This window comes from Callithrix jacchus, chromosome 7 (assembly GCF_049354715.1).
Source record: "Callithrix jacchus isolate 240 chromosome 7, calJac240_pri, whole genome shotgun sequence".
NCBI lineage: Eukaryota > Metazoa > Chordata > Mammalia > Primates > Cebidae > Callithrix > Callithrix jacchus.
Window position 1 is genome coordinate 5571411 of NC_133508.1, and position 21714 is coordinate 5593124.

At 43.0% G+C, this 21714-nt stretch overlaps 1 long non-coding RNA gene across 1 annotated transcript in view; it reads right to left on the reverse strand.

Moving 5' to 3' along the window:
• The window catches only part of LOC118155234 (uncharacterized), a 44158-nt gene extending 24125 nt beyond the window's left edge, over nt 1-20033 (reverse strand). Inside the window, exons 1-2 of the long non-coding RNA XR_004745423.3 lie at nt 19663-20033; nt 18085-18214 (exon numbers count right to left, since the gene is read on the reverse strand). This is a non-coding gene — a long non-coding RNA (uncharacterized LOC118155234). The remainder of the gene's footprint in view (nt 1-18084; nt 18215-19662) is intronic.
• Between the last annotated feature and the right edge of the window lie 1681 nt (nt 20034-21714).

Genomic DNA, 21714 nt, shown 5'->3' on the forward strand with positions numbered 1-21714 from the left:
AAAGTAAATGTTTTAATGTCTTATTGCATCAAGCATATCAATAACACTTAGGCTGTGATCCAAAAGTTTTTATCATTTTCCTTCAGGTACTTCATTTTCTCAAGATGAATTTAGCTTTTGTCCAGTAATAATAATAATTTTAAAAATTACCAGCAAAAACGTTTTAGCCCTTGGCTTCTCACATTGCAAAGCTCTCGTGCACTTATTTCACCCCCTTATTTTTCTGAGCTTTCTGGCAAATGCTTTTCTGCTGTTCTTCATTAGCAAAATATGCATTTTTCACCTTGCTTTGCAGAGACAGGGTTCTGTCTTTCCTGTGCTTTTGGTCGGGGAGTAACGGTGAGACAGCTTGGTGTCCTGAGTCACAGTGGGGGTGTCACCATAGGGTAATTATACTCCTATCTAAGCTCCTTGTCTCGTTGGTATTCCTTTCCCCCCACCCGTAACCTTATTCCCTATTTCTACTGTCGGAGAAAACCTGGGAGGATCCAAACTCTCAGACTAGAAAGTTTAAAAATATGAACGGGGAATATTCTCTAAATAAAGAACTTGAAACTCTAAATGCTAAGTGACTAGGTTACTTCCATCTATTTTCAAAAGCAAAGAACAATATTTTATCTTGGACTCACAGTAACATAAATAACCATGTTTAGAGAAAACTTTGTGCAAACTTCTGAAAGTCAGAGGAACAGGATGGGTCATGGCTGAGGCCTAAAAGAGAATTAGGGGAAAGTCGGAGATTTCCTGTCTTTGTAATGAGTTTACTAATTAAATCTTAATTGTAAAGCAAGCTGAGCAAAATTTAAATGAACCTCTGGTGCCAGAAGCCAGGTTATTATGATGGGAGTGTTTATAAAGACAGGAAAGTGACTTTCTAAACATCAAATTCCTGTGTGTTAGCCAAGGCCCAAAGGAAGTCCCCACGTGGAGAAGCACAGAATGTAGCAGAATAAGGGGCCTGGGTCTTGAGATAATTAAATGACACCGAGATGTCCTGAGTCCCCTGAATTCGGTCATCGCTGGAGGCTGCAGTCTTCCTGTTCGGATGGGCTGGAAGCAGCCATTTCTGTAATAACCAGTGTGTTTTCCCCGCTTCTGCAGCAAACAAGGGATCTAGCCATTTCAGCGGTGATTTCACAGTGCTGGAGATGGAACTTCCTTAACTTTGTAAACCCGGCCTGCTCTATTGAAAAACAAGCCTTGCAAATATACAGAAGCCCCAAGACCCGAGAGAAACTAAGCCGCCATAGTGGAAGGGTGAAAAAGAAAGTGGATTTTATTTCCTCCGGGTACTACCCGGAGGATGAAAGGCAGGCTGTGAAATATGCTAAAACAGGACTCCTGCGGCAACAGACGCGGTCTAACGCTATGTATTTATCATAAGATTAGGAGAGTGAATGATCTAAATGCTTCTCTTTTGTTAGGTTGATTTTCTTTACATTTACTTATCTAAAGTGGTAACTCCCTTCAGAGCCTTTCTTTTCAGAGGCGTTCATCTGCAGCCAGCATTTTTCTTGCCCGTACTTAGGTTTTGCTACTAGAAACCTCCATCTGCCATTGGAAATGGGTCTTTGTCCTGGGTTCCCTGCAGCATAACCTCACAAACCTGTCATAGAGCTGGGACCATGTGGGAAATATCCCATCTGGATTGTAAAGGGAATTAGGTTAATAGAAGTGATGGCTGATGCCTGTGGTCTAGAAATTGGAGAGCTAGTAGATACGTTCTTTAGCACAGTGTCATCCTTGATCCTCCAATCCTCTCCAAGGAGATCACTCACACCAGTGCTGGGAAGGCTAACACGTAGACTAAGGGGTTCAACGAACGACTGATAGGATGGCCACAGTGGCTCACACCTGTAATCCCAGCACTTTGGGAGGCCAAGGTGGGTGAATCACTTGAGGCCAGGAATTCAAGACCAGACTGGCCAACATGGGGAAACCCCATCTCTACTAAAAATACAAAATAAGTCAGCTGAGAATTGTGGCACACACCTGTAATCCCGGCTACTGAGGAGGCTGAGACAGGATAATCACTTGAACCCAGGAGGCAGAGGTTGCAGTGAGCTGAGGTCACACCACAGTGCTCCAGCCTAGGCGACAGAGCAAGACTCTGTCTCAAAAAAAAAAAAGATAGATAGATAATAGATATCATATATATAATTTTTATTAGATATTATATATAATTAGAATTTATTCTGTTCAACTATGTAATTTCCAAAATGCAAAATGACTTTGCTATTTCCCTCCCCACCTCCTCCACAAAAAATGTGCTTTTCCCTTCAAGCCTCCTCTCGGTGCAGATTAAGAGAAGCTGCTTTCAGGACAAATCGTGGCACTAGACTCTCTCTACTCAGTGAAGTGTCATAATCTATATCTGAAGTCGCCCCATCAGATGTATCTGGTGGCTCAAAGAAGTCGTAATACCAACAGGAGCCGCATTCAACATGAACGCTACATGACTCCACGGCTCACAGGGCTATTAGCAAGCTTAAAAGGAGGCATTGAGCTAGAATTTATTATGAGTGTTGCTGTCATTTGACCTTTTAATCCAGAAGGAAAGAACCCAAGAAATGCATCCCCTGGAGAGATGTAATAAAACAATCCTTCTCCATCTCTAATTTCTCTGGGTCTTTTTCTCAATTATCCCTGCAGAGAATTGTGAACTGTCTACTCTTTCTTTACTCAGGAAACCCAAATCGTTTTTATGGATCTCTCCCAAAACTCCCAGTTGTCCCTGTCGTTTTGTTTTGTTGTTTTTAATAAGAGCCAGAGCCGAAATGTAGATTTACATAAGAAAAACTCATTTCGTCTTCAAAATCTTTTGAGGTTATTTTGAAAGATGGTGCAGCGGCACACATTTCAGAAATGCCACTTCGCTTAGCTTTTTCTCTCTTTCGGGTAAATGCTAAGCTAATCACGAGAGACAAATGGGAGTGTCTGTAAACTGTGTGCTGTACGTGCTGGGGACCGTTTGCTCGTGCCCAGGGAATGGTTTGACTCGATTCCACTGACTTCCATAGGACTGCTCTGCAAAAGAGAAAAAGTAGGCATCCTTTTCATTTTAGTTATGGGTCAGAATTTTGGGGATGTGTGATGTTGTTTTGCTGTGGAAGTTGTTGAGTGTCTTTTCTTGCTTGTCCTTTTAAATCGTCAAGCAGCAAAATATTTTCCTGAGCCTCTCCACCATTACCAACCCCATGCAACCACTAAGCTGACTGACCTCAGGGAGGCTTGCTGAGGATTCAGGTGGTCCACAAAACCCTTAGGACTGTAGGGTCACAGATTACTGGTGATGAGGGCAGACATTAAGGGATTTTAAAGAGTTGAGTCTCCCCATCATTTTGCAAAAGATGATAAAGGGTCCAACTATACCCTAACAGCATCGTCCTACCTAGAGTCTGAGCCTTGGTATTCTTCCACTGAAAGTCTAGTTTGGGGGCCGCTGCTGACTGGGTCGCTTTCCCAGGCTAAAGATAACTTGGCGGGACTTAACTGGTGCTATGACACGTGTCAGGAGGCCTGCTTTGATTGAAAATACATTTAGTGTGGGGCAGGATCCAATTTCGAACATATGTAAATTATCCGAGCCGAAGTACCTAGAGGTATAAACGTGTATCTTGTCTGGCACTGGGGCCCACAGCCTGTAGTCCTAACTACATGGGAAACAGAGGCAGGAGGAGCACTTGAGCTGCTTTCGGGACAAAGCAGCTGCAGTGAGCTGTGATTGCACCACTGCCCTCCGGCCTGGGTGACAGAGTAAGACCGTACCTCTTAAAAAAAAAAAAAAAAAGGATGGGGCTTCCTTCGGTTTGTGGTTAATAAATATAGAAATTGCTGAGGTTTTAGAGAGCTTATTTATTATCTAGCTTAATGCCTCAATTTTATAGGTTAAAAAAGTAGAGGTCAAAGAAATCACAGTATATAGCAGAGCCCTTTTGTCACCCCTTCCACAATTCTTTATTCAATTATTTCCAGAGACCCCAAGATAGAGAAGCCATATACATGTTTTATTTCAGTGAGGTGGTTTAGCCCCAGCCTGAACAGGTGAGTGGGGACGGCACAGTACATCTGACAAATGCTTTTTGTTTTTGTTTTTTTTTTAAGACTTCTTTTATTAAAAATTGATTTTTCCCAATTAGACTTCCATTTTGCCTTAGAAATGGATTCCAGGGATGTCAAGTCGTAACCCAAGCTGCACTCAGAAGTGCCATTAGTCTAGTGGAGGCGAGAGGTGAAGCAATTCGGGCTTCCCTGCTAAGGGTCAGGTAAGTCCCAGTGACGACTTTCACAGCTGAGTGTAACGCTCCACGGCTGAGTTACTGTCCACCACATCCCAGATCAAGCCGAGGGGCTCCAGGGCCATTCAGACAGCTATGGTATCTGCGCAAGAGAGAGAAATGTGAAGGAACGAAGCTGCCCTGATGTACAGCAATGAGAGGGAGGGAACGACGGAGGGGGACTGGACCTGGAGGAAGTCTCCAGGTGATACAAAAAGAGCTTCTGGACATGACTGGTCTTCAGGTGCAGCTCCTGAGACACTGAGCTGGCTGCCGTTCAGCTCAGCCTCCACCACTGTGAGAGCGCAGGCTCAGGCCAGGACAAGCTGCAGGTCGTTGAGCGCAGGCTCAGGCCAGGGCAAGCTGCAGGTCGTTGGTCCAAAGCCGTTGAAAGAGAGAAAACCACTTCTCGACTAGTAAACTCTGCATGAGCAGGAATGTTGTCTGTTTGCTGTATCTCTAAAGCCTAGAACAGAGCCTCATCTATAGTTGATGCTTACAGTATATTTGTCCACAGAAGCGTTGCCATATTTGGGAGAAGAACCAAGCTAGAGATGTAGTCAAACACTCCCTGAAGATGCGGAGATAAGGTAACCCTTGTGCATTGCTGGGGGGAGTGTAAATTGGGAATTCCCATTATGGGAAACAGTATAGAGGTTCCCCAAAAAATTAAAAATAGAATGACTGTAAGATCCAGCCATCCCACAACTGTGTGCATATCCAAAGGAGGTAAAATCTCAAAGAGCTGTCTGCTCTCCCGTGGCGATTGCAGCATTATTCACAATAGCGAAGACAGAAACAGCCTCAGTGTCCATCGATGGACAAATGAATAAGGAAAACGTGATACTATATCTATAGTAGAATATTATTCAGCCGTAAAAAGAAGGAAATCCTGCCCGTTGTCATCATGTGGCTGAAGCTGGAGAATGTTATACTAAATGGAATGAGCCAGACACAGAAAAAGGAACATTGCATGATCCTACTTAAACTCGAACTTGAAAACAACAGTTGAACTTAGAGAAACAGATTAGAATAGTAGTTGCCAGGGGCTTGGGGGTGGGGGAAATGGGGAGATATTGGTCAAGAGGTATAACATTTGAGTTATAAGATGAAAAAGTCATAGACATCTAGAGTACTGGTGGCTATGGTTAATCATAATATATTGCATATTGAAATTTGCTAAGAGAGTAGATCTTAAGTGTCCTCATGATGAAAGAGAGATTCTCCGAGGATCTGTTAGTAGTGATGTTCTATAAATTGCAAGAGACACAAATACAAAAAAGATCTAAATTGCAAGTGGCATGACATGGTGACAGGAGCATGGACCTTGAAGACAGAGCTGGTCACTTCCTCTGCTTGACCTTTGCAGGCTCTGTGAGCTGGAAAATCATTTCATCTCATGCAGCAGCCTTGTTTTCTTAATCTGGAAACTGAGGATAGCAATTATCCCTTCACAAAGTTATCATGGGGACCAATGGAGAGCAGGTGCATATACAATTCTTGACATACAGCAACTGCTCAATAAACAGCATTTTTCTGTAAATTACGTGGTCCTCACTCTCCAAAGATTGGCCTCTAGCTTGAGAGATGGAAGCATAAAAATAAAATACACTTATATTACCTTCCCACAGCTACTATTTATTAATAGAATAGCTCTGGGATGCTTCAGAGTGGTGGTGGGAAAGCGTTTTCTCCTGAGGCATGGCTCGCCGGATGAACTCTCTTGCAAACTCTCACCTCTGCCACTGAAATGCAAACGCAGCCATAATATATGATCAGATGGGGCTGTGTTCCAATGCCATAGTCTGCTTGGGCTGCCATAACAAAATGCCACCAACTGGGTGGCGTAAACGACAGAATGTATTGTTTCACAGTTCTGGAGGCTGAAGCCCAAGATCGAGGTGCTGGCACAGCTGGTTCCTCCAAGGCCTCTCTTCCTGGCTTACAGGCAGCCACCTTCTTGCTCAGCAACCTCACGGGTCTTTCCTCTGTGCCTGGGTACCCCTGGTGTCACTTTCTGTGTTCCAATTTCCTCTTCTATAAAGACACCAGTTACATTGGATTAGGGCTCACCCTAGGGGTCTCAATTTAACTTAAATCCCCTTTTAATTTTTATTTTTTTATTATTATTATTATTTGAGATGGAGTCTCACTCTGTCGCCCAGGCTAGAGTGCAGTGGCATGTTCTCAGCTCACTGCAGCCTCCACCTCCCCAGTTCAAGTGATGCTCATGCTTCAGCCTCCCGAGTAGCCGGCACTACAGGATTTCGACACCACGTCTGACTAATTTTTGTATTTTCGGTGGAGACGGGGTTTCAGCATGTTGGCAAGGCTGGTCCCAAATCCCTGACCTCAAGTGACCTGCCCACCTTGGCCTCCCAAAGTGCTGGGATTACAGGCGTGAGCCATCATGCCCAGCACAGAAACAGCCTTGAATGCTGATCTGAGGATGCGAAGAACTTCCTGCCTGTGGTCTTTTCCCCACCTCGGTTGCTTCACCGTCTGCCACCAGCTCCATCACAGCTCCTCCTGTGGGTCTGGGCTCCTTATCTGGTCTACAGTTCTTTCCTCCAGGTGCTGAAGTCCTGTGCAGGGACCTCTCTCCATCACTGACCAGCTCTCTCTCTTCCTCTGCCCGCCCCCCGCCCCCACCATCTTCAGCGTCTCTCTCCTTCAGAATGTTTCGACTCTATAAATACAAACAGTCACGGGTGTTTCATCTTACAACAGTATTCCTGGATCCTCAGCCCACCCACTTCTTCCTCTAGCAGTGCAGACACTTCTCAGCCAATGGCTCCCACCCCAGCATTGCACTGTGGATGTTCATGTAAAATCACACTTAAGAAGGTCACCTTGATTCCCGTGTCACCAATTCTAATGACCTGTCTGGATCGCTCTGCTCAGCATTTAGCATGTGAACCACTTTTTCCCGACTGCCTTCTGTCCTTCTGGCCCCTCTTTCCCAGCTCCTCTGCCTCTTGCCTTGACAGGTGAGGCCCTTGAGGTCAGGAACGTTTCTATTGGTTTTGCCACTGTTCCACCGGTGCCAACAGTGGCATCTGACCCACAGTCACATGAGTTCAATTAGCTTCTCATTTCCCAGGTGGAGTCCCAAAATTCCGTTCCTGGACTGCTTTCCTCCATTCTGTGCAATGATACATGTTCCCTCTTAGGGTTGTCATTGCTTCTAGAAAACTAATCCCTATCCTAGAACTGCCTCCTCATTTCCTCATGGATGTCCAACTCACATTCATCTCTTGTCAAATATATCCAACCACTCCCACTGCTTAGAGGATAAACCTCTGTGGTACGGGTTGAGCTGTGTTCCCCAAAAGATATGCTCACATCCTAACTGCTGGTACCTAAAAAAATGACCTTATTTAGAAACAGGGTCTTTGCAAATGTAATCAAGTTAAGATAAGGTCATTAGGATGGGTGTGAATCCAATATGGTGGGTGTCCATGTAAGAACTGCACACAGACACAGGGAGAATGTCATCCGAAGACACAACACAGAGGGAAGGAGACCACGTGAACACAGAGACTGAAGTGAGGCAGCCACCAGCTACGGCACTCCTGGGCCTACCAGAAACCAGACAAGGCAAGGAAGGGTTCTGCCCCGGAGGCTTCAGAAGGAAGCAACGCTGACAATACCGCAATTTCAGTCTTTAGGCTCAAGAACCGTGAGAGAATAGTCCTGGCACAGTGGCTTACACCTGTAATCCCAGCATGGTGGGAGGCTGCGGTGGGTGAATCACTTGAGGCCAGGAGTTTGAGACCAGCCTGGCCAACATGGTGAAGCCCCGTCTCTATTAAAAATACAAAAATAAAAATAAAAAGATTAGGCGTGGTGGTGTGAACCTGTGATCCCACGTATACATGAATCGCTTGAACCCAGAAGGCGGAGGTTGCAGTGACCTGAGATCATGCCACTGCACTCCAGCCTGGGCAACAGTGAGAAAATAGATTCCTGTTTGAAGCCGCCCAGTTTGTGGCAATTTGTCATAGCAGCTCTGGGACACAAATACACCCTTTTTCTGAAAGTCACTTAAATTATAAAATTAAAAAGCCTGTTTATATAAACTTTATTTTCACAATTTCCCAACTATTCATCTTCACTCCCGTCTGGTGAGTGTCCACGCCCCACACACATGCCCATCTTCCACCTGCCCTTCCACCTGCCCTCACATTTGTTTCCATCAGTCAAGACCCACCTACAATAATGCACTTATCAATGCGTCCAGTATTTTGGAGCAGACCTGCTGGGTGGCCAGCTTCTCTCCATGGAGCTGCTAACTCCGACTCCTTACTGGTTCACCTCCCAAGGCTTCCAGTCTCCTGAAAGGCAGCATAAGACCAACTTATTTCTCCTTCTGCATCTCTTGTGGTTTAGCAAACCAGGGATATACAGAGTATGGGGACCTGAGATGCGGAAGGTGCAGTTGGGTCTGCTGTTCCCCCTTCAGACCACCATTTACTGAGCACTTACTGTATACCATGAATATTAGATGTGTTATCTCAGTTAATCCTCACAATCACCGTGATTTGTATCCCTATCAAACAGAAGAGGAAGGACTGGCTCTGGGGAGACGTGCTGTAGCCAGAGTAAATAACAGAAATGCGAATCAAACCCTGGGCCGGCCCTGACCTCTGGGCCGTGATGATTTGCTGCTTTCCTTGGTGGTTCTGATCTATCTGAGGAAAGAAGCCGAATAAAGGTTTTCCTCTTCCCCTTCCTTCACCCTCTTTAGAGGACACAAGTCAATCACTGTTAAGGAAGTGAGGTCACTTTTAACGTGATTTTTGGCTCCTGCCATCTCTGAACTATTGTTGAAAAGCATCCTCAAGAGAATGGACTTGGTTTAGTAATCAAGCCGAAATGTTGGTGACTCAGAAGGCCCCTGGGAGCATGACGGGGGAAGGAGCCACCGGGGTCACCTCGCTGAACACCTGGACCCAAGCAGGACCACACTCACCAAGGTGATTGTCAATCCCATCTCCAAGATTTCCAAGCATGATATCCCACAGACTGCTTTGGGGGTTTTTGTTTGTTTGTCTGTAATTTTTATTTTTAGAGATGAGGTCTCACTGTGCTGCCCAGGCTAGTCTTGAACTCCTGAGCTCAGGTAATCCTCCTGTCTCAGCCTTTCAAAGTGCTGGACTTACAGGCTGTGAGCCAGCATGCCTGGTCCTCACAGCCTGCTCTGGAAATTATATCCAGGGTTACATTTCATCCACTGTAAGGATCTTCTTTTTATTATGCCCAGAATAATGAACACGCCGCGTGTTGCCTATGGTAGCTGTGGTTTACATTTGGGCTAGAAGATCAGCAATGAAGGACAAATAGGTAGCATTCTGGCCTCCTTGAAATTAGAAATTCTATCATTGCAACCAAGGATGCATATGCAGTAGATAAAATACTGAATACTCACTTGGAGATTTTTTAAAAATTTCCAAGTACTTGATTTATGACAAATCTTGGGGTGCAGACTTGAGCTCACTTTGTGTTTTTGACACAGCCCTAGGCATATGGATTTAAACACACTTAGTAACTAGCCACTTCTCCGTTCTGTATTCTCTAGATTCCTTTTTAAGTGAATAACCATATGAGGCAGCTTTTGAACAGCAACAGCATGGCTGGCTATCTTTAATCCCTGCTGAAGACAAAAGGAGAAAAACATAAAGAATTATCTCACGGTGATGTCATTTAATACGTGAGAATGATGTTTGATGGTAGAAAGGAAGAGCACTTTGTTCTAGACGTCAATTGCTGCCCAAAATTTTTCTTGTTTTTTAACTTTTAAGTTCAGGGCTGTATGTGCAGGTTTGTCACATAGGTAAATGTGTGTCATGGGGGTTTATTGTACCAGTTATTTCATCACCCAGGTTTTAAATTAGTCATTTTTCCTGATCCTCTCCCCGCTTCCAGCATCCACCTTCCAATAGGCCCCAGGGTGTGGTGTTTCTGCCTATGTATCCATGTGTTCTCATCATTTAGCTCCCACTTATAGGTGAGAACTGTGGTGTTTGCTTTTCTGTTCCTACATTACTTTACTAAAAATAACGGCCTCCAGTTCCATCCATGTCCCTGCAAAGGACATAATCTTGTTCTTTTTTATGGCTGCATAGTATTCCATGGTATCTATGCACCACATTTTCTTTATCCAGTCTATCACTGATGGGCATTTGGGTGGGTTCCATGTCTTTCCTATTGTGCATAGTGCTGTAGTAAACTTATGCATACATGCATGTGTCTTTACAATAAAATGATTTCCATAGTATTTCTGTCTTTAGTTCTTTGAAGAATTGCCACACTGTCTTCCACAAGGGTGAAACTAATTTGCACTCCCACCAGCAACAGTGTATAAGTGTTCCCTTTTCTCCATCACTTCACCAGCATCTGTTTTTTGTTTTTTTTTTTTTTGCTTTGTAGCAATAACCATTTTGACTGGTAGGAGATGGTATCTCATTGTGGTTTTGATTTGCATTTCTCTAATGATCAGTGGTGTTGAGCTTTTTTCATATGACTGTTGGCCACATACATGTCTTCTTTGGAGAAGTATCTGTTCATGTTCTTTGCCTACTTTTTAATGGGGTTGTTTCTTTTCTTGTAAATCTTTTTAAGTTTATTATGATCCTGGATATTAGACCTTTGTCAGAAGCATAGTTTGCAAACATTTTCTCCCATTCTGCAGCCTTTTTGTCTGCTCTGGTTTGTAGTTTCTTTTGCTGTGCAGAAGCTCTTTGGTTTAATTAGAACCCATGTGTCAATTTTTGCTTTTGTTGCAATTGCTTGTGGTGTCTTCCTCAGGAAATCTTTGCCCATGCCTGTGCATTGAATGGTGTTGCCTAGGTTTCTTCCAGGATTTTTATAGTTTGAGGTTTTATATTTAAGTCTTTAATCCATCTCAAGTTAATTTTTGCATATGGTGTTAGGAAGGGTCCAGTTCCAATTTTCTGCATGTGGCTAGGCGAAACTGTGGTGACTCCATTAAATTCACCCAGCTATCTCCTCACACTCTGTGCTGCAGAGACAATTCCTGTTTTCTCAGAAAACCTGAAAAGCCAGGTCGCTGATTCTCTGACAATGAAGCTCTAGACATCCTCCAAGTACCAGCTCAAAGGTCACCACCTCCATGAAGACTTCTCTCATGCCTCACTCTCAGCGTTCTTACCCAAGTACATCTCCTCTCACCCACGGCACCTTGTCTATATCTCTCTTGTGACACATTATTTTCAGGCTTGTATTCGTGGTTTGGGGCAGTTTTGTTTTCTAGGCTAAGCGATGAGTAGATGCTGTGTTGTCACCTTGGTGTCTGCAGTGACCAGCCCATTCCTGACGCAGAACAGATGTTCAGTTTTTGTACAGTGAATCACGAAACCCATTTCAGGCTCATTCCTAACTCTTGGCTGTGCAGAGGAGATATCTCAGTGAATGTGGACAGATCGCATACATGTTACTTTCCCAACTAAAAAGAGATAAGGCAGGGCTTTCCCTTCATGGGTGAAGGAAGAAAAGTTGGACCAGTATCAACCTGGGAGAAAACTATTCAAGGGTCACAGAGGAGAGCAGTGAGCCATCCCCAAGGAATCCCACCCTCTGCTCTTTCCCAACCATGAGAAAACAGGTTTCCGAAGCCTATGGCTAAATGGGTGGGCCGGGAGGAGTTTGGCTTTCAGTCCTGCGTCAGGGACTGAAGCATGCACGGACAGTCCCTCCCGCCCTCGGCCGGCGGAAAGTACCCGGTCCTCGGGTGAATCATGCCTCTACTGCAGCTGGAAGGGGCTGCAGCCTCTCACCCGGTTTTAAAGCATTCTCATGAAACCTGTGTCTCTGATGAGGTGCATTAATGCCAGTGCAATTTCATGGCCACAAACAAGAAGAAAGGGCAAAAAAAAAAAAAAAGCGTAAAATGGAACGGGCCTGGGAAGTTGGGTCTTGTAAGGGTTGTGGTGAGAACTTAACCACATGTTAACTTACCTGTTTCTAGGGCAATGAAGACTGGATTTTTTATTAAACATATACAGAGAGAGACAGCTATCATTATAAACCATGTCAACAACCAGACTAACTTCTTTAAACACTTTGCTTTAAGTCCATGCTACAGATATTTCATTGCAGCATGAAAAACTGATATATTTTCAGATGGAAATGGATCAACCTGTAATTTCTGCTTCTAAAGTTGAAGGCACCAAAGGATCTTCCATTAGATGAGCCTAGACAGTGAACAAATATTGAGAGCTAAGTTTAAAATAATTCCTGAGCCTTGATTTATAGAGGAACCATAAATTATCCACTGTTAAAATTATGGCAGTAATGGATATATAATAGTAAATCAAATAAACTGATGCTTTTACATTTTTATGGTTAATTAAGTAAATGTCTATGGTAGACAGATTAGCTATCTCCGTCATGCTTTTAAAATTTTAAGTATGGAAATCAAAACTTTTCCTTGGCCTAAATTTATTTGTTTCTCTTTCCAAATGAAAAAAAGAAAAAAAAGAAATTGAAAGCGAAAGGAAAAAAAATATATTTTTTTATTTTGCTTTTATACACCTACTTGTTTTTCTTAATAAACAGTTTACTTAGATAAATTAGTTTTTTTTGAAACAGAGACTCACTTTGTCGCCCTTTTTCTAAGTGCAGAAATCACAGCTCACTTCAGCCTTGACCTCCAGGGCTCAGATGATCCTCCAGCCTCAGCCTCCCAAGTAGCTGGAACTACAGGCACATGCCAGCATGCCCAGCTAGACTTTTATTTTGTAGACACGGCAGGGGAGAATCTCACTGTGTTGCCCAGGCTTGTGGTCTTGAACTTCTGAGCTCAAGTGATTCTCCCACCTCAGCCTCCCAAAGTGCTGGGATTACAGGTGTGAGCCACCGCACCTAGCCTAAATTAGTTTAAATGAGCACAATTTTGTGGTGGTTTTCCTGCTGCACGCCTAACAGTCCGCAGTGGAAGCATGTTGTAGGATCCGGTTTTGTGTTACCTAAAAATGCTCTCACTTCCTGAGTTTTTACCAACTGGTAGAAATTATGAAACCAAAATTTTGGTTGATTGCTTATATCAAAGTAGTTCGAATAGTTTCAAGAAAGGCAGAGAAAATGGGATAAAACTACCTGGGAATCGGGTGTTTGCAAGAGCAGCCTTTGTTCTTTCCTTTGTTTTCCTTGTGACTCATGAAAATGGAACAGGTACAACGAATGTGCCTTGTGGCTGGAGAAGGCCAAACTAGACTGGAGCCAATGGATGGAAATTATAAGGCAGATGGATTTGGGGGTTCCATTAATAAGAGCTTTATAGAAACTGCTGCCTGAGAGACTGGGGGCAACCAGCTTCTGCTGAGGCCTGGGCTGCTGAAGGGACATTCCCAGACTGGCTAAGGACAGAGGGTAGGAGCCAAGTGACCTGTTGAACGCTAATAACCTCTGTGATTTAAAGGGCACTAACCACATGCTGGCCTCGAGTGTGTCTTCTCTCCCTCACTGCCTAACCTCATGGGAGAGTAATGGAGGAACTCACTGCCACCCTGTTTGACTTGCTGCTCACCCCTGAACTCCCCGCATTCCACGGCGGCCCTCCCCAGGGTCACCAGTGACCCACTGATGGCCAGATCTACTGGACACTTCTCACTCTTACTTAACCTTTGACTACAAGTGACAGTGTGACCACACCTTCTTCCTCGAAACCGTCTTCCTGGTTTCGGTGTTCCCATCAGGCCATGGTTTGCTTCCTGGGGCACTCTTTCATCCAGTAAGTGCATGACCGGAAAACTCTGGACACCTACTGTGCTCAGGAAACCGTGCTAAATGTTGCAGTGCAGAGATGAATAAGACAGAGTCTCCGCCCTGATGGGAATGATGGCATTAGAGGTTGTGATTTATTGAGAGCTCACCAACTGTCAGACACCTTTAGTGCTAATGTTCTGATTGCAAAGCCTGCATCCTCTCCACTCCCCGGTGCTGAACATCTCAGGATTTCCTTCACATCTCCTTGCTTCTCTCTACTCCTCAATGACTCTCTCATCAACACTGAGATTCCCAAATCTCTGTCCCCAACACAAACCTCCTTTCTGAGTGCCAGAGCCTTATAGCCCTTTTGACCTATTAGCTCCACCAGAAGGTGACACAGGCTCCTCAAAGTCCACATACTCACAATTGAATTTTTCCTCTTTCCCGAGAGCCTGGTGCTCCCGGGTCTCCCTTCACCAATGCCTCCACCATCCTCTTGCACTCTCCTAGACACCAAGTCGTCAGTCATCTTTATTCTTCCTGTTTTTCCACATCCACATCCAATCACTCATCCATCCATCTGCATCTGAAATTCATCTGTATATGTTCCCGTTTTTCCTTTCCTTCTGATCACAGCCTGGATCAAGCCCTCATTGTTTTTCTAACCTAGATGATTTCAAAATCTTCCCCAACAGTCTGTCTCCGGTGTCAGGTGCCCCCACTCAGCCGCCTCGCACCAAGCCATCAGATTGATAAGGTCATGGCACTCCTCTCCTAAACCCTTCCATGATTCTTCATGGAATTTAGGAAAAGTTTAAATTTCATGGTTTCCATTTCTTTGTATTTGTCTGCTCATTTGTCTCCCTAACTTGACTGTGAAAAATGTGGAAACATGAGTCTTGTTCCATTCATCTCTATATTTTAGCGCCTAGCATGCTACCTTACATTAAATACAAGAGTAGGTGATTTTTATTTCCACCAGTCTACTAAGGTTACTGAAATCGCCTACTATTTAATCATTCCTTAGAAGCATTTTGAATATATATATGTGGATCTATCTATATATATATATATGTATATTACATATACATGTTACATGTTATGTTATATATACATATATTGTATGTTACATATATTATATGTATATTATATGTACACATACATAAATAATTTCACTAGATTAGGCATTGAGTAACCTGCTGCAGGGGTATTGTTTATTTTAATTAATCTAATCTCCCTTTACTGAAAACATTCTGTTAGTATCTCCTGCTCCCTGTCAGAGAGCAAGGATCCCAGAAAATGAGACTGGTGAGTTTCAATACAGGCAAATAGAAAGGGAATGGTTTGGACCAGAGGATGTGCAGTTGCTGGGGGAAGATGAGCTTTTAACTGAAGACCCCAGCCAATCAGGGACAATTGCAAGGCTGCATACCAATGCTTTGATTCTTCCGTAGATGACAGAAACATAGGCTACAGGAAGCATGAAGGGCTTCTCTGCCCAGGGCAACTCTGTATGCTATCCGACTGTCCCACTGCAAAGAGGCATCCTTTTATGTAATGAATTAACTTCTCTCCAACATATACAGAAAGGTCTTAGCTCCATACCATCTTTAGGAAAATTTAGAGAGTAGTCACTCAAACAAAACTTCTGTAGTTCAGGTGAGAAACCTTAGCTGAGCAAGTCTTGTTTAAGATTGATAGAATGAAGAATAAGAATTCAATCTACAAGACTATTCAGCCCTTACTTTATGGAAGAAAGTGGAAAAAAGAAGAGAATACCAGCAGTTTAGATAGCACAATATCTCTTTTCCTGTCCATGAATAACGGGGAATATGCTGTATAGTGTCCACCTTTGTTCTAAGAATCGTATGTCATGCAGCAGAACGTCGGGGGTGAAAGCAAGAGTGTGAGTGTTGCAGTGCATGGCATCACCACTTTCATCCACTTTGAGTAAGACCCAGAAGCAGCCACACCTGGCAGACAATGAAACAGCCCTTCCCAGCACAAAGTACAAGATCGAAATCTGCCTGCACGCTCAGAAAGTGCAGAGGAACAGCGGATCCTCAGGCTGGAATCAGACTGTCCCGTGCAAACGTCCTGCTGCAGGCAGGACCTTAGAGGCTTCCAGACGCCTTCAGGAACTCAGCTTCTTGTATCATGTTGTTCTGCTGGGAGGGAGAAATTCCTTTCTGACTCCTGCAAGTGATCAACATGTGCCCTAAAGCATGAAATGTGATTACCCCTTTTCATTATCTCAGTTTACCAAGCTACACTCGTTATCAGGGATGAGTCGGCAATTCTTTTCATGCCCTCAAAATATTATATGCCCCGGTTAACCACATAGAAAAAGCCTTGTGTCAATAATTCAGGTTCGATTCAGCAATAGAATGTTTTTCTTGAGACCTCATTTACAGTCAGATACCTCTGACCTCTATGGCAAGGCACTCATAGCTACCTCATGGGAAACCTGTTTGCCTGCTATAAGATAATGGTTTAAAAAAATATTTCAATAATTAAATACATGTAAAAATTGTATTTTGAGCTTTAAAGATAGCTTCTCAAAGAAAAAAAAAATTGCAGTCATACAAATATGTAGGCTGTACCAGAAAGTTTACATGCCAAGGCTTTGGATATTTTAGTGCTTATATGTGTGTGTGAGTGTGTGTGTGTTTGTGTGTGTGTGTGAAGTGAGAAGAGAAAATTAATTTTGCAAATTAGTACTATCAATACATACAAAAGAGGTGTAGCTCAACCTCAAAACAGGCTTACTGGTAATTGTCTTAAAGCAAATCTAGCAAAAACTATCCCCCACCATTGATACTACCCTGCAAGAATGAAATTATTCATAAATACTTTGGCAAATGCATTCAAACATACATCATTCTACATGTATAAAGACCTCACATCCCCCAACATACAACGTAAGAATAATGCCCCTCTGTTCTCTTAAAAGTGCTTATACAAGTATCAGCTCATTTGTGGTTCACTGAGTGTGAAACAATTACTCCCACAAACAGACCAATAGAAAGCAAAAATAGACTAGTGTGTATTTTTCAGTTTGTGGTCTCCTCTGGGCTGACATACAAAGAGAGAGTTAACAAAATGAATGACTACATTACACCTGAAGAAGATGGGGAAGCCAGATAACCTGCCAGCGTGCTTCTCTTTGACAGCCATTACGACACATGTACCTAGAAATATAATTTAGTCGGTTTTCAGGACATTGTCGTTTGAATGAGAACCGTTATCTTCAGGGCCCTGGAAGAAACCAGCTTCTGCTGGGGAAAAATGAAGACAGTAGGCACGTGCAGGGTGGTCCATCTCTGCAGCTCACCACTGGGTGAATAATGAGAATAGCTTTATTTGGAACATGCTCTGATCACCAAAGAGCTGCTGTGACAACACGTTGAAGAAGATGTCTATTACATTTATTGCTACTTAAAACTTTGGAGTTTGGGATGCCGAAGTGGGAGAAAGAAGCTTATCTATTCAGCTGTTCTGGATTCTAGAGTCACTTACCATTCTTATTGTTGTATGTCAAGAAAGTGGCATATTCAGAGGCTGTCATTCACTTCACTAATGGAATATGAATGTGGCCAGAGCAATAATCAATGCCTTGCTCTTTGTGAAGGATTATGGTTTGGCGAAATAGTAGGACCTTTAATTACCTGGGAAAAAATTGCAACTTTCCAATGTCTTTAATGTGTTCTCTATGACTTCCCTTACAAATGCCACCTGTCCGTGCTATTTTTATTTAGCTTAAATAAATTCCATGCATGTGAAAGGTGCCGGATTAACAGGTTTTTATTATTAAACCTTTTTAGAGTACTACGTTCTTTCTTAAGTTCCACGCAGGCAATTCCTTTGGTTATGTTTAGTAATATATTTTCATAGTGGTTAAGTCTTATTCTTATTTTTTAGATGAACATCCTGAAACATAAAATGTAAGAGATGGGCTTGGGGTCACAGAAAGTTAAGCACTGAGTCATTCTCTGTATTAGGCCATTATCACGTTGCTATAAAGAAATACCTGAGACTGGATAATTTATAAAGAAATAAGGTTTAATGGACTCACAGTTCTGCAGGCTTTACAGGCAGCATGGTCTCAGCATCCGCTGGGCTTCTGGTGAAGCCTCGGGGAGCTTTCAATCACGGTGGAAGGTGAAGGGCGAACAGGCCCTTCACATGGTGAAGGCAGGAGCAAGCTGGAAAACGGTGGGGAAGACGCCACACTTTAAACAACCAGACCTACTAAGAACTCACTCCACTATGGCGAGGGCTGCACCAAGCCATTAGGGATGATGCCAAACCATTCACATGAAATCCAAGCCCAGAATCCATCCACCTCCCCCTGGGATTACAGTTCAACATGAGATTTGGCAGGGACATATATTCAAACTCTATCACTCTCCCAGCTCTGGGTGTGGCCCCCTGACACACACTGCGGTTACTGGGATAGGGTGGTTGATGAATGCTTGTATAGGATCTAAGAATATTCCCTAACAGCCTCACAGCTTATATCCAATAAACACTAAGAGAAGCTAATGTTCAACGTCGGGTGAAAACCACAAGTTCACATGTAAATCACTCAAAAATGGACACTTGAGAATGATATTGGAGAAAAAGAAATAAATAATGATTTTTTTAAAGAAAGAGACTTCTGATTTTGCTGCTTTTTGGAAAAAAAATAACTGTTGATGCCAACATATAGACAGATAAAGGGGAGGAAATTAAACCCTTGCATCCAAGTATGCTTACTGTCACAACCAAAGGGAAACAAACTATTTTTCTCTGGAGATATCTCTGGTCCCAGATATTGTCTCAACAATACCCCTTATTGAAAAACGTGTTTTCCTTTTATCTGGGCAATGTGCACATTCAGCATCGACAGGGTAAAACGTTTAAGTTGACTTGCCAATACAAGGTAAAGTTTTTAAGATTCTATCTACAAATATCCTACCAGTCACTAAACTGGGAACATTTTCTTAATCATTGACAATTATGAAGAAAGAAGGGAGACAGGTATTTTGTTTTTCTTTTAGTTTACATTTTTATTAAGGTCTTCATGTTTATAAACTATTGCCAGTTTAAATTATATCACTTATCTGTTTATCTGTTGAGACCTTACCCTTCTCCAAATCAATTTGTGCATGAAATATTATATATTAGGATGCAAAAATTTTGACTATGGTGCTGGGTGTAAATATTTCTACAGTTTGTTGTTTACCCTTTAATTTTGTTTATCTAAAGAGATTTTGATAATCAGAATCTTATTTACTTAAATCTTCCATGACCAAAGCCATTTTCTCCGTAGCAAGTTTTTTCTCAACTTCTAAGCAGGAAAAGTTTCCTTCCATTTAGGAAGTCCATAGTTCATTTTCTTCCTGGCTTTTTGATAGACAGCTCATGGAAAGCTCCAGAAGCAAAGCTTACTTCTGCATTAGGTGCAGCTTAGTCTCCACACTCAACACCCAAGTGAAACACAGAAAGATGATGCATTTTAAATTTACTCTAAATCATTAAAGACTTCTCAAAGCACACACCCACGTCTAAACACACATTCTCATTTAAATGGGCTCCTCAGATAAAAGGACTGCCAAAGAAATGAGCAAGTGGAACATCACTAATTCAACTGTAATCCTTTCCCACTCACCTCTGAAAACTTTCCAGGACTACCACTTAGGTAAAAGATACTCTCCTTGAGATACCAGAATCTTTCCAAGTGGTATTCTGCATTTACGTTTAGAGCCCGCACCCCGACAAGATTGATCCCGTGACCTATAATTCTCAAATGGGGGATTTTCCAGCGGAGAAGTCCCAATCCCGTTTCTACTCGCACGCTCTGATTCGGGAACTCCTGGGGTGGTATTCTACTTATAGTCCCTTTACCCTGTGGATGCCGAGGGCTTTAACCCCATCTTTTACTTGGCCTGCAAAGTCCATTTTTCATTCTGACTCGTTTCCCTTGCCCCGTGTCCAGTGTTTCTCACTTGATAAGCTAGGTAATGTTTCCGGGGAGCGTATGAAGAATGCCTCAACACGTCTCTTCCATAACATTCCTCCCTGGTCTGTGACCTCACCAGCCCCCAAAAGAAAGGCAGGATCCACTCCCACTAGTCCTTCACCTCAGTATCCTCTGAGACAACCGAAAAGTGAATGAAAATCATGTGAGCATCATATGAGTTTTTCTTTTCCTTTGAAAACCTCATTCTCAGCAAACTGACACAAGAACAGAAAACCACAGGGTCCAAAGTGGCTCCAGCCGGAGGTCGTGGCGCTTGCGAAGGCGAGGTCATGAGTTCAAGGCTAACCTGAGCAACCTTATAAGCTCAAACTGATTGGCAAAAAAAAAAAAAAAAAAAAAAAAAAAAACAGAAAATCAAACACCACATGTTCTAACTCATAAACGGGTGTTGAACAAGGAGAACACATGGACACAGGGAGGGGAACATCACACACTGGGGTTTGTTGGGGGATGGGGGGCTAGGGGAGGGATAGCAGGGAGTGGGGAGATTGGAGAGGGACAGCATTAGGAGGAATATCTAACGTAGGTGATGGGGGGATGGAGGCAGCCAACCAACATGGCACGTGTACCTATGTAACAATTCTCCAAGATCTGCACATGTAACTACAGAACTTAAAGTATAATATATATAATTATATATTATATATAAATATATATATAATATAATATAAAGTTAAAGTTTGAATGAAAGAGTGTTGAATGGTAAAGGAGAAGGAATTAGGAAGAAGACGTGGAGACAGTGAAGGAAAGGAAGCATGGGAGAGAGAGAGGAGAGGAAGGAGGGAGGGAGGGAATGACAGGAAAAAGAAAAAAAGAATGTCAGATATTGAGGAAGAGAGGGAGAGAAAACAAGAAGGAAGGGAGAGAGGGAGGAAGGAAGGAAGGGAGGGAGGGAGGGAGGGAGGGAGGGAGGGAGGGAGGGAGGGAGGGAGGGAGGGAGGGAGGGAGGGAAGAACGCAAAGACAGACAGAGATTCTGCCTGGTTCTATGTGAGCCGTAATTGACCCTAGATTTACAAATCTGTTTTTCTTCCTTCAAAGGAATAGCAAGATGGAAAATCCACATATTTTATTTCCAGGGCCCTTGTATTTCATCAACAAATCCCCACAATATCTAGACCAACTCTATGGTTTACCGGTTTATCTTTATGAGCTACATAATAAAACAGTAAAGAAAATCAAGTGGTTTCTAATAACCTTTCAAAGTACTCTCTTTTCAGCAATCATAATAGAAGCAAATGTTTCTTTCCCTGCTGGGCCATGGCCTCTGCTTCTTTTATGATCCCCTGCTTAAATTAAATATTAGGTACCTCTGGCACGGGATGCTGGCGAGGAGAGAGAAACATCTTGAGGCAGGCTCTGCTGATGCTGTTTCTCAGTAAATACCTCAGGAAGGCCCTCCCAGAAGACAACACATCGGATACCTTGCCAAGACAAGCTTTCTTTTTCATCCTTTTATTTTTAGAAGTGCATCTGGGAAACCAAATGATGGTCTAAGCAGACTGTTGGACTATAAGGCAAGGACAATGATAAAAGCACTTCAGTGGCTGTTGGATTAAGATTCCACAGTCCAAGAAGAAAAGTTCTAGCAGAGGTGTGCTTAGGTGCATGTCTTTTTTTTTTTTTTTTTTTTTGCATTTTAGGTTTTGGGGTGCATGTGAAGAACATGCAAGATATTTGC